The sequence below is a fragment of the Taudactylus pleione genome, unplaced genomic scaffold (assembly GCF_031769625.1).
Source record: "Taudactylus pleione unplaced genomic scaffold, aTauple2 ptg000260l, whole genome shotgun sequence".
Classification (NCBI taxonomy): Eukaryota; Metazoa; Chordata; class Amphibia; order Anura; family Myobatrachidae; genus Taudactylus; species Taudactylus pleione.
This window is the reverse complement of record NW_028284662.1, coordinates 1,770,965-1,783,258: the sequence shown is the minus strand read 5'-3', so window position 1 is coordinate 1,783,258 and position 12,294 is coordinate 1,770,965. Positions and strand designations below refer to the sequence as shown.

Here is a 12,294-nt window from a genome sequence, read left to right as displayed (position 1 = left end):
TATTATACTAAAGGAAAAGGAAAGAGAAAAAAAAAAAAGGGGGGGGGGATGTTCTTAAAAAACCACATGGTTTCAGAGAAGGGGATAGCAAATAAAGCAAATATCCTAAATCCACAAAACCTAATAGTGTATTTTATAATAAATACATATGTATAAAAATATCTATTAAAAAAAAAAAAAATGTTTTTTTTTTCTAAAAAATTCTTTTAGAAATTTTTTTGGCACATATATGTATATAAATTTCTTGAGAACTGTATTAAAAGAATCAGGAAAAGCTTTAAAAAATCAATAAAATATTGATAAAATATTAATTTCTTCACTCAAAAATTTATAATCCAGGCTTTAAAGTAGAATGGCTGTTCTTATTGAAAAGTCTTGATTCCAGCATTATTTGCTTTGATCTTAGGAGATGCTTATTATTGAGAAGTCTCTGTTCCAACATAATTTGCCTTGATCTTGGGAAATGCTTCTTATTTCATATCTTTCTTCCGATTTTTTACTCCGATTTTACCATGGGATTCCAGGGATTATGCTTAACTGTGCACTTTGCTTACAACTACAGTACCCGGTATTCCCTGGAGGTCCCCCATCCAAGTACTGACCGGGCCCATTTCAACTTAACTTCCAAGAGCAGACGAGATTGGGTGTTTGAAAAATGGTTTGACTGTAGGAAATAGCTTCTACAGTAGCATATCCCATATCATATGGACATTAAGTCGGAGTCATCAATCTTCTTATATAAAAGGTGCGATTTCATAATTATCATTGAATCCAAGTGGTGCCAGTGTTCTTAACTCAAAAATCCAATACATCTCCATTTTAGATAACTTTTTTGCTAGATCTCCTCCTCTCTCTCCCAAGAGCACCTGTTCAATGGGTTTAAAAGTAAGGTCCTCTGGATTAGAGTTGTGATGAAGAAGAAAATGTTTCGACACAGCATGACCCTCCAGTTTATTCCGGATATTCCTTATATGTTCTTGAATGCGTAGTTTAAGGGTTCTTTTCGTCTTCCCAATGTATTTTGTGCCACAAGTGCACTCCAAAAGATAAGTGATAGAGGTAGAGTTACAATTCATATGTTGTTTTATTATATATTCTTTAGAGTTATCTGAATTCATAAAAGATCTCCTTTGTGGATGAAGATATCTGCATATATTGCACCTCCCACATTTATAACTACCTGTACACTTTGGTAGCATATTATTATTTAGTGTGATATCCTGTATCATACTTGGGGCTAAAGAATCCTTGATACTCCTGGCCTTCCTAAATACCACCGGGGGTTTTGGAGGGAGAAAATCTTTAAGGATGGGGTCCATTAATAAAATATGCCAGTGTTTATTTAAAGTACTCCTGATTGTCTTCTCCTGATCATTAAACGTAGTAACAAAAGGAATGAATTTGTTATCTTGTATATTTCTTTCTTTGTAAGTCAATAATTCTGATCTTTCCTTTTGATTAGTCTTCCTTGCAGCTTCCATCAAAAGTTCTTTTGGATAGTCCTTCTCAATGAACCTGTCTGCATATAGCCTTATTTGTTCTTCTGCTGTAACTGAATCACTGCAATTTCGCTTGATCCTAGAAAACTGAGAATGGGGTATATTATCTTTCCATTTCTTCAGATGTCCGCTATTATAATGGAGATAACTGTTTGTGTCAACCTTCTTTATAAAATTCTTAGTCACAACTATGTTTTCTTCATGCATAAGAATTAGGTCAAGAAATTCAATAGAGTGTTCGCTGATGTTAAATGTGAACTTCAAATTCATGTTATTCTTCATAATATGTGTGAAGAACATCTCAAAAGACTCCCTTGTTCCATTCCACACAATTAAAATGTCATCAATGTATCTTTTAAATAAAATGATCTGTTCTTTAAAAGGGTTGTTATTATAAATATGTTCTCTTTCCCAGCAGCCCATAAATAAATTGGCGAAGCTGGGGGCAAAAGTCGTCCCCATCGCCGTGCCACATATCTGCCGGTAAAACTGCTCTAAAAATTTAAAATAGTTATGGTTTAAAATGAACTTCATAAGATCACAAATAAAATTCCTATGTTCATTATTGATTGTTGCATCAGCTTCCAGAAACTCTTTACTTGCATTTATCCCCTTCTCATGCTCGATACATGTATATAAGGCCTGGACATCTATAGTTGCCCATAAATAAGAACTCTTCCACCTCAGGGGTTCTATGATTTGAAGGACGCTTGTAGTGTCCTTTAAGTATGACTCCAGTTGCTTTACATACTTTGATAGAAAAATGTCCACGTATTCCGATAGATGTGACGTAAGGGAATCTATACCCGCTATAATGGGTCTTCCCGGAGGTTCTATTAGCGATTTGTGGATTTTCGGAAGAAAATAAAAAATGGGGGTAGTGGGACTAGTCTGGAAAAGATATTGGAATTCATCTTTTGTTAATATTCCATTATGTAGTCCATGAACCAGGAGTTTCCTCAATTCATCTATATAGTCATCCAAGGGGTCTTTATTCAATTTGATATATGACACTTCATCATCTAAAAGCCTATTAGCTTCTTTGATGTAGTAAGTCCTGGCCATGATCACTAGTCCCCCCCCTTTGTCTGCTTGTTTAATAATTATATCAGTATTCTTTTGTAAATTCTTTAATCCTTCCTTCTCTCTGTTTGTTAAATTATGTTTAACTACTGGTTGTACCTCATTTTCACAAAGATCTTTCTTAACAAGTTCATAGAACATACTCAAATGATTGCCTTTCGATTCTAATGGATAATACTTTGATTTGCATTTAAGTCCAGATTTGGATTCCCCTTCATTGTAGTTCGTTATTATTGCATTGTCCTTCTTAATAAAATGTCTCTTAAGTGTGACATTTCTAACAAATTTATTCAAGTCAATGAATGTCTGAAATTTATTCATACTACTTGTTGGGGCAAAATTCAAGCCTTTGCTGAGTAGAGTTATTTCCAGTTTAGTAAGGAATACACATAAAGTGCCAAGTGAATAATTTAACCTCAATAAATAATATATGCAAGTGAATAAATACGTATTTATTCACTTGCATATATTATTTATTGAGGTTAAATTATTCACTTGGCACTTTATGTGTTTATTTCTGCACTTTGTTTTAAAACACTACATATGAATTACTAAGCGTTTTTCACAGATTTACTGAATTATTTAAATAGTTAATAGAGTGTACTAAGCACTTTTGTCGCTCACATTTCAACCTTTGTGTACACTATCTTTATTTTAATTTATGGTGGCTAGCCACCACCAGACTTTTGTTGTTAAGAGCTGACACCTTTAATAGAGGAGTGCAATACACTGAGAGTCATTATAAACCCAGAAGGGTTATAAGGTGGTAATTTTTTCTGCTGTTGGCGCTGGGTACATCTACAATATCAAAATTATCTATTGGCCTTTTTTGTACCTAGCTGACGATAGAGTAAAGAATATACCATACTGCAATGTTTAAAAATATAGATCGCCTGAGTAAAAGGAGTAATCTATGCCAAAAATTTTTTAATGAAAATAATAATGTGCTACAAGATCCAACTCCAACAGAAAACATTGATAACATGTTTTGGGAGATTGAGAGACTGATTACAAAGGAAATAAAGGCATGGTGGGACATTAAAGGGCTTGAGCACTATATTTCTGTTAATAGAGTGCCAAGAGGACTGAGACTGAGACTTTTAAAAAACCCTACATTTGGAATTGATAATCCTGAATTCATCAAAGAATGGGATAATATTTTACATTCAAGTTCCATGAGTTTAATGAAACTTATCATAAAGGAGAAAAAAGCCATCATGTCTCAGCTTGAAATGGATATTCATAATAAAGAAGGAAAGATGGAAACATTTAAAGAGAAGGAGGAATACAAAGCTAATGAGAAGGTACTAACCAAAAAATTAGAAAGAATTGAAGAAGATGTCATGAGAGGAAAAGAAACTAAGTTTCTGAGGGACAAGAATGATTATGAAAATAACAAAATTAAGAATTGGAGTAGATTTGCTAAAACTAATTTAGTGAAACATCAGTCAAATCAGAAGTATGATATAAGGAACCGTGGCAATTTACCATACAGGAGACCTGTGAACATCAGACGTAGGAACAGTGATATCCACACCCAATATCATGGGGAGACCAAGCTTAGAAATAGATTTTCAACACTACAATGCATGGATTCTGGAAGTGACACTGAGAATTTTTTATCTCCGGACACGGAATTCACCATACAAAACCCAAAGAGAACATTTTTCAAAGAGACAACAAGATTAGCATCCCCTCTCAAAAGGAACCTAAGAGACGAAGAGGAAAACGGGGCGGTAGGAGGGAGAAGCCACAAAAGAAGGTATCTACAGTAAGACCTGAGGAAAAAGGGATTTTTAATCTATCTAAACATATCCTTACTAAACCGGAAATAACTCTACTCAGCAAAGGCTTGAATTTTGCCCCAACAAGTAGTATGAATAAATTTCAGACATTCATTGACTTGAATAAATTTGTTAGAAATGTCACACTTAAGAGACATTTTATTAAGAAGGACAATGCAATAATAACGAACTACAATGAAGGGGAATCCAAATCTGGACTTAAATGCAAATCAAAGTATTATCCATTAGAATCGAAAGGCAATCATTTGAGTATGTTCTATGAACTTGTTAAGAAAGATCTTTGTGAAAATGAGGTACAACCAGTAGTTAAACATAATTTAACAAACAGAGAGAAGGAAGGATTAAAGAATTTACAAAAGAATACTGATATAATTATTAAACAAGCAGACAAAGGGGGGGGACTAGTGATCATGGACAGGACTTACTACATCAAAGAAGCTAATAGGCTTTTAGATGATGAAGTGTCATATATCAAATTGAATAAAGACCCCTTGGATGACTATATAGATGAATTGAGGAAACTCCTGGTTCATGGACTACATAATGGAATATTAACAAAAGATGAATTCCAATATCTTTTCCAGACTAGTCCCACTACCCCCATTTTTTATTTTCTTCCGAAAATCCACAAATCGCTAATAGAGCCTCCGGGAAGACCCATTATAGCGGGTATAGATTCCCTTACGTCACATCTATCGGAATACGTGGACATTTTTCTATCAAAGTATGTAAAGCAACTGGAGTCATACTTAAAGGACACTACAAGCGTCCTTCAAATCATAGAACCCCTGAGGTGGAAGAGTTCTTATTTATGGGCAACTATAGATGTCCAGGCCTTATATACATGTATCGAGCATGAGAAGGGGATAAATGCAAGTAAAGAGTTTCTGGAAGCTGATGCAACAATCAATAATGAACATAGGAATTTTATTTGTGATCTTATGAAGTTCATTTTAAACCATAACTATTTTAAATTTTTAGAGCAGTTTTACCGGCAGATATGTGGCACGGCGATGGGGACGACTTTTGCCCCCAGCTTCGCCAATTTATTTATGGGCTGCTGGGAAAGAGAACATATTTATAATAACAACCCTTTTAAAGAACAGATCATTTTATTTAAAAGATACATTGATGACATTTTAATTGTGTGGAATGGAACAAGGGAGTCTTTTGAGATGTTCTTCACACATATTATGAATAACATGAATTTGAAGTTCACATTTAACATCAGCGAACACTCTATTGAATTTCTTGACCTAATTCTTATGCATGAAGAAAACAGAGTTGTGACTAAGAATTTTATAAAGAAGGTTGACACAAACAGTTATCTCCATTATAATAGCGGACATCTGAAGAAATGGAAAGATAATATACCCCATTCTCAGTTTTCTAGGATCAAGCAAAATTGCAGTGATTCAGTTACAGCAGAAGAACAAATAAGGCTATATGCAGACAGGTTCATTGAGAAGGACTATCCAAGAGAACTTTTGATGGAAGCTGCAAGGAAGACTAATCAAAAGGAAAGATCAGAATTATTGACTTACAAAGAAAGAAATATACAAGATAACAAATTCATTCCTTTTGTTACTACGTTTAATGATCAGGAGAAGACAATCAGGAGTACTTTAAATAAACACTGGCATATTTTATTAATGGACCCCATCCTTAAAGATTTTCTCCCTCCAAAACCCCCAGTGGTATTTAGGAAGGCCAGGAGTATCAAGGATTCTTTAGCCACAAGTATGATACAGGATATCACACTAAATAATAATATGCTACCAAAGTGTACAGGTAGTTATAAATGTGGAAGGTGCAATATATGCAGATATCTTCATCCACAAAGGAGATCTTTTATGAATTCAGATAACTCTAAAGAATATATAATAAAACAACATATGAATTGTAACTCTACCTCTATCATTTATCTTTTGGAGTGCACTTGTGGCACAAAATACATTGGGAAGACGAAAAGAACCCTTAAACTACGCATTCAAGAACATATAAGGAATATCCGGAATAAACTGGAGGGTCATGCTGTGTCGAAACATTTTCTTCTTCATCACAACTCTAATCCAGAGGACCTTACTTTTAAACCCATTGAACAGGTGCTCTTGGGAGAGAGAGGAGGAGATCTAGCAAAAAAGTTATCTAAAAGGGAGATGTATTGGATTTTTGAGTTAAGAACACTGGCACCACTCGGATTCAATGATAATTATGAAATCGCACCTTTTATATAAGAAGATTGATGACTCCGACTTAATGTCCATATGATATGGGATATGCTACTGTAGAAGCTATTTCCTACAGTCAAACCATTTTTCAAACACCCAATCTCGTCTGCTCTTGGAAGTTAAGTTGAAATGGGCCCGGTCAGTACTTGGATGGGGGACCTCCAGGGAATACCGGGTACTGTAGTTGTAAGCAAAGTGCACTGTTAAGCATAATCCCTGGAATCCCATGGTAAAATCGGAGTAAAAAATCGGAAGAAAGATATGAAATAAGAAGCATTTCCCAAGATCAAGGCAAATTATGTTGGAACAGAGACTTCTCAATAATAAGCATCTCCTAAGATCAAAGCAAATAATGTTGGAATCGAGACTTTTCAATAAGAACAGCCATTCTACTTTAAAGCCTGGATTATACATTTTTGAGTGAAGAAATTAATATTTTATCAATATTTTAAAGCTTTTCCTGATTCTTTTAATACAGTTCTCAAGAAATTTATATACATATATGTGCCAAAAAGTTTTCTAAAAGAATTTTTTAGAAAAAAAAAACATTTTTTTTTTTTTTAATAGATATTTTTATACATATGTATTTATTATAAAATACACTATTAGGTTTTGTGGATTTAGGATATTTGCTTTATTTGCTATCCCCTTCTCTGAACATCCCCCCCCCCTTTTTTTTTTTTTCTTTTTCCTTTTCCTTTAGTATAATATGTTGAAAATAATCTTTTGGAACAATTAGCTATATAATTGTGGATTATCCTGATATATGTTTATATATAGGCATACATACATGCTTTTCTGAGTAGTTGTGACTAGTTATATAAAGTTTTTGATCAGCTATGTAAATCTATGTTTCTATGGGTTTATATAGGTGAAAGACAATATAGGTCTTTCCCTTATTAGGATGATTATTTAATAAATATTCTAATCCTTCCCCCTTCTTCTTTTTATAGCTGGAATTAATTGAATATTCATTCCCTAAGGTTTTGCCCAGAGTTGCACAGGTTAATATAGGAGTGCCGGAGTTTTAAATATGGTGGCTGGTTAAGAAGTATCCAGAAAGATGGCCGCGGTTACAAGATATCCTGAGGTGAATAGGATCCATAAAGATGGCCGCCGCCAGGAGGCACTACGCATGCGCAGGAGCAAAAGGATAAGCGGAAGTACCGTATCCTGGGAGCGGAAGCATGCACCTCGACAAGCACTATTAGCGCGACTGGACGAGTCGCACTTTGATGACGCGGCTACCAGATCGAAACCCAGGGTGGAAGTGCGTACCTATACAGCACTGTAAGCACGACGCAATGAGTCGCGTGTTTGGTGATGACGGGATCACAAGACTGAGCATCAGGGTGGAAGTGGCCGGACTTCCAAGACAAAACTGGCCTGACTTTTGGGCGGAAGTGATGACAGCCCGCAGTTTGTTATTCAATTTATATTTTATAAAACTACTAAATTACATGCTTTTAGGACTGATGGACATAACGTGACTACAGAATATATAGATTCACTGTAATATATCAGTAATAAGGTATAAAAAAAAAAAAAAAAAAAAAATTTACTGACAGGAAGTGATGTCATAATGAGTGTCAATTGTCCCTATTAGTGGGGTTTATAAGCCGGAGGGCATTAACAGCTAGGTATCCCCTTGATGAAGACTTAGATTGATGAAACGCGTTGGGAGGCTGATCATACATCCATGAACTCTTCAATTTCTTTTTTATCTAAAAGATAAGCTTTTTTCAGTTTATTCCTCCTTTTTATCCTATGTATATCATTTATTGCTATGTTTTTATGTACTTTTCATGATTGTAGGTGTCATATTTATGAATTAAATAATTTTTTTAATATTTAGATATATTCCTATTATTTTAAACACGTATTTATTCACTTGCATATATTATTTATTGAGGTTAAATTATTCACTTGGCACTTTATGTGTTTATTTCTGCACTTTGTTTTAAAACACTACATATGAATTACTAAGCGTTTTTCACAGATTTACTGAATTATTTAAATAGTTAATAGAGTGTACTAAGCACTTTTGTCGCTCACATTTCAACCTTTGTGTACAATATATATATATATATATATATATATATGTGTGTGTGTGTATATGGAAATCTGCCACTCACAAATCAAAAAATTTCAACCACCTATGTGCCTTTGCTATATTAAATAGAGTCACCTTACCAAGCACTTGTCCAGAAGCACGGCACTGCAGGGTTTAAACTACCAATGTTTTCATATTTGTTATGAATACATCTTAATGCTTAATTTCAGTCGATGTATCTGGGCCTCGCAGGACCCCGTTATCATGACAGAGGAGATGCAAATAGAAACCGAGATGTAAATAGACAACTAACAAGTTTCTATTTAAATCTCCTCTTTCCTGATGACAGAGTCCTATGAGGCCCAGATACGTCGACTGAAATCAAGCATTAAGATGTATTCATAACAAATATAAAAACAAGGCCCAGAAACGTTGAGTTAAATCGAAGATCAAGATGTATTCATAACAAATATAAAAACATTGGTGGTTTAAACCCTGCAGTGCCGTGCTTCTTGCTGGACAATATATACTGCATCCCACCACCTGTGATTTTCATCCTGCCCCAACCAAGCTTCTATTAGGGTGTATGGACATAATTGTCTCCTATATTTGCGAATATAGTGTCATACTCTTTGCAGACAGGCATTTTTCCTGACCCACTAAAGCAAGCTATTGTTAGATCTCTTAAAAAAAAAAAACAAAGTTAGATTTCGACTGTATGACCAACTACAGACTGGTATGAAACCTTCCTTTTCTAGAAATTCCCTGGAATTCTAATTCAACACCTGAAAAAATTCTGGATGGCAGTCTTTAGCTTGTTCAAATCATTTCTCACCAGCAGGTCACTGAGTTTCTTCTGAAGTATACTCATCGTTACCAGTGCCACTGCCATGCGGTGTTCTACAGGGTTCTATACTATCACCCATGAATTTTGCAGTAGGCATGCTATCACTGGGTGTAATAATCATAATTATCAGACATCATGGCCTGGTCTTCCACTACTATACTGATGATACACAACTGTACTTGTCCTTTGTTCCACTCTACACTTGCTGCCGTGACCTGCTTGTGACTGACATCTCAGATGGGGGGGGGAATTAAATGCCCACCCAGTATGATATCAGCCCAGACACATTGAGCAGCCAATTGGTGTGTACCCAGCATTACTGCTTACTGAAGCATTTCACTAATGTCCCTTAAGCTCCTAAAAAACATACAACCTAAATGCGTAGTTCTCTTCTCTGTTCAGCTTATTTTTTATCTTGTGTTCTTTAAATGCAAAGCTAAAGTACTTTGAGTCCTACTGAGAGGAAATTTCATTTCTATATTTATATCCATTTCTACATGTAAATCTGCAGGATATGCCAGTACACAGGGCTGCACATATACTGTTCAACATATACAATTAGACACATTAAACATACATGAGCTAGAAACCCTAAACCCAGAGCTAATATGGTACTGCTGGATGTTGGCATACTTGATCTGAGGTGTTGTGTATCTTTCACTAATCTGAGTGATGTGGAGGGAATGGAGGATAAATGTGATTATGGGTTGGAGCAGAAAGAAAAGGATATTGGGGCTGTTGGTCTAAAGAAAATAAAAAAAAATGAAAGAAAATGTGATATGTAGTAAAGAAGTGGGAATGAGCAAATTGTGATTGTCTGGACTTATTTCAAAGGAGATGCTATGCAGGCCTGTAGGAGCCATCTCAGGGGGGGGGAATATGAAAACTGACAGCACATTTTTAGCCATAATTATGGAATTCTCTTTTAAAATATACTGTCATCTTATCCATGTCACCCAGATGCCAAATTTTGCTATGAAGAAGATGCTACATTAACTGTGGCCAACCACCAAACAAATGTAAAATGTAGCTAAATTAACTCTGACACTTATACCCCTTTTACACCAGAGCAAAAACCTGGGTTTTTGCTGGGTCTACCCAGGTCGCAGCTCAGTGTAAAAGGGTCCCTGAAAAATAACCTGGGTCAAGTGACCCTGCAATCCAACCCAGGTAGCTACCAGGGTTGGACCCAGGTAATGGTGCAGTGTAAACGGTGCAACCCGGGTTTTCTGACCTTGGTCATGCCTAAAATGAGCTGATTGGTGGTTGTGGAGCATTCACCTCCCACTTTTTATGACCTCACAGGTTTAGCAGGGCAGACCTGAGTTCAGTGTGAACAGGGCTGACCTGGGAGTAACCCAGATCAAAGGTGCAGTGTAAATGGGTCTGACCAGGGTTGGAACCATGTCCAAAAACCCAGGTCGGACCTGGGTTTTTGGTGGAAAAGAGGTATAAGCAATGGTTCCAGCCTGATTAGCCATATGCATGTAAAAGCTGGGTTTTAAAATTGTAATAATGTCTTTGACAACAGCCTTACCTGGAGTGTTGGTTTCCTCAGCACCAACATATTCAGGACCTAGAAAACGTGCAAGCAAAGGTGGAACCAACGGGCCTCAAATCCACTCCAGGCCCTGTGTTGTTCTGCATTTTAATAGTTAAATCACTCCTAGGTGATACATACATATGTTCCCATTCACTGCTATGTGTAAATTGGTGTGCGATGCAAATTGGTAACATTTTGTTCAACGGAAGACACAGCTACATTCTGGTCAGAAAGAGGACCAATTTCAGCTGAAGAAATTGTGACAAAATCTAACATGTCATAATTTTACACATGCAGCACGGGGCCTCACAGTCATGGGTTTGCTTCCAACCAAGACTCTGTGTGGAGTTTTCTGTTCTCCCTGTACTACTGTTGGCATTATCCAGTTTCCTTCCACACTCCAAAGACATACTGGGAGGTTAATTGGTTTCTGCCACAAAAAAATTTAAGGGTGGAATTAAATTAGCCGCAGTAATTTACAGCAAGCTAATTGCCCCCCCGGGGCTAACCAATTAGCCCTGAAGTGTGGCCGCCAGCAGCACTTATCTGTTTATTTTATTTTTTTTACCTCAGGTGACCCCGGAAAATATCCTTGATAATAAGCTTTTTTTCAGGAAGCCGACAGCGAAAACACATAGGTCCGTCAACTTATCACAGATTCTATGGGCACGATTCAATTATTATAGATGCCTAGACATCTATACTAATAGGCACCCGGCGGAGCAATTCAATTGCTCTATACTAATAGGCACCCAGCGGGCCTGTAATGCCCTGCATGCTGGTACTTGTGGTTCTCCAAGTACCAGCATGCGGGGGAGGCTTGCTGGGACATTTAGTACCACAGCTAAAGACAATATTTTTACTTCTAATTTTTACATAACACTACACTATCAACCCGGCACCCAACGGCCAGGGGTGCCGGGGATAGCCCCGGGCTATCAGCCTAGACCTGGGGTGCCCAGAGAGGGGGACCCCTTTATTGGGGGGTCCCCACCTCCCCAGGGATCCTCAGCCTGGGCTGACTAGCGGTCAGGGGTAATGCTTTGGCCACGGAACCCGGTGAAAGGGTTTCCATGGCTGTGGCATTACCCCCTCCACTAGAAAGAGTCCGGTGCTGGTTATGGAAATTACAGGGGACCCCTACTTGTTTTGTCCCATTTTTCCACAGCCAGGACCATCTCAGAAAAGCCCTATGCTGGTACTTAATATACAGGGGCCTCCTATGCATTTTGG

General features: G+C 36.7%; 2 pseudogenes; one reads left to right on the top strand and one right to left on the bottom strand.

Annotated features, from left to right (window-relative positions):
* Window positions 1–553: 553 nt before the first annotated feature.
* On the bottom strand, window positions 554–672 carry LOC148514726 (5S ribosomal RNA; annotated as a pseudogene).
* Window positions 673–6,686: 6,014 nt separating this feature from the next.
* On the top strand, window positions 6,687–6,805 carry LOC148514725 (5S ribosomal RNA; annotated as a pseudogene).
* Window positions 6,806–12,294: the final 5,489 nt, after the last annotated feature.